The following is a 1,882-nucleotide window of genomic DNA, read 5'->3' as shown; positions in this document are numbered from 1 at the left end:
AACTACGAACAATCACGCTTAAGCTACATAATCTTTACTCCCTGGAATGGAGATAAGAAACGCCCTAAACTTTGGAATAGAATGGATAGGATTAAAATCAACTGGTATAAATACAGATGTAACAGGAGAAATAAGAACAGAACCTGGCTGGAGAACCTAGCGAGAGAACATGGCTAGGCTGCTGATCAACTGAACGCTGTTTCAGTGTCCTTCCTTCTTCACCGACTCCATCCACACCCTTGGGAACCTCTAGACCTGCAGGAGGCGGCCGTGGCGGCAGCGGTGGCCGAGGCCGAGGGAAGATGGCAGACGGTGTGGACCACATAGACATTTACGCGGATGTAGGCGAAGAGTTCAACCAGGAAGCTGAATATGGTGGGCATGATCAGATAGATTTGTATGATGATGTCATCTCTCCATCCGCAAATAATGGAGATGCCCCAGAAGACCGGGATTACATGGATACTCTCCCACCAACTGTTGGTGATGATGTGGGTAAAGGAGCAGCACCAAATGTTGTCTATACATATACGGGAAAGAGAATTGCATTATACATTGGAAATCTAACATGGGTAAGTAAACTTACCATATGAATTGGTAATTGATTTTGAGCTATTCTAGCAGTTAACTTTGAAGTTACTAAATTGATTTTTTCTATGTGCTTGCTTATGCAATTAGGAGGACAATAATAGTACCTTTAAAACAAATTTCAGGTCTTCTAGTTTTTAATTTGGTAGTCGTTCAACTTATTTTGGTAGACATTCCAATTAAATATAGTTCAATTATTTTGTCTTCAAATCAGTTATTTTTACCTATTCCTAAATGTCGGCTATCTCAATTTTACAAAGGAAAAATGTCTACATAAGGTCTCAAACCAGGATTCAGAACTGTAAGAGAGAAAGAAACACAGTATGACTCCTGGTTTTAAAGTTTTCATTATCTAATTCCTGTTACAAACTTGCAGAGTTTTAATTTCTGCTCTTTTTATTTTGAGTACATTTATTAAAGCTGGGGACAGTGAATCAAGGAGGGGCTTAGGATAGAAGAAGCAACAGGAGAGAACCTAGGCTGGGCTGCTTTGGTTCATTGAGAAGTCAGAGAAAAGGGGCTTTGGGGACATGTTCAGGAGCTACTCCTGGACGAGCTGCTGCTGCCCTTTGCTCTTCTGGTTGTAGATCTTGGGGAGGATCTCTTAGAGTTTAGGTCCCGTAGAGTTTAGTAGCGTGTGGGGAAAGGAGAGGGAAGGGGAAGATGCTGGAATACTCACGGAAGGGAGAACATGCTCAATTCTGATCTTAAATTTTTTTTAAATGTTTAATTTCTAATTGCTGGTTGCTAGTATACAGAAGTACAATTTATTTTATTTTATTACAATTTTTTTTTAATCCTCACCCAGGGATATTTTTCCATTGATTTTTTTTTTCATTTTTATTTTTTAGAGAAAGAGGGAAAGACAGAGAGAAATATTGATGTGAGAGAAACACATCGATCGGTTGCCTCCTGTACAAGCCCTGACCAGGCCCCAGCCTGGGAGGGCCCTGCAATCAAGGTACATGCCCTTGACCGGAATTTAACCCAGGACCCTTCGGTCTGCAGGCCGATGCTCTATCCACTGAGCCAAATCGGCCAGGGCTGCTCTTAAATTTTTAATCTTATTTATGGAAATACTGCTATCTGTACATTCTATCTTAATTTGCATTTATGGGACTTTAAAATTAGTGGTTGGGAGTTTCATTAACTGGATGTTTAATGTAGCTATTTATAATTTTATTAGCATTAAATACTAACTAGAGCAGTGATGGCGATCCTATGACACACGTGTCAGAGGTGACACACAAACTCATTTTTTTGGTTGATTTTTCTTTGTTAAATGGCATTTAAA

The 1,882-nt window shown here is 39.8% G+C and overlaps 1 pseudogene; it reads right to left on the bottom strand.

Annotated features, from left to right (window-relative positions):
- The window catches only part of LOC102244521, a 1,919-nt pseudogene extending 1,536 nt beyond the window's left edge, over nucleotides 1-383 (bottom strand).
- Nucleotides 384-1,882: the final 1,499 nt, after the last annotated feature.

Source organism: Myotis brandtii, unplaced genomic scaffold, assembly GCF_000412655.1.
Source record: "Myotis brandtii unplaced genomic scaffold, ASM41265v1 scaffold244, whole genome shotgun sequence".
NCBI classification, from domain to species: Eukaryota; Metazoa; Chordata; class Mammalia; order Chiroptera; family Vespertilionidae; genus Myotis; species Myotis brandtii.
The sequence above is the reverse complement of the archived record's forward strand: the minus strand, read 5'-3'. Positions and strand labels throughout refer to the sequence as shown.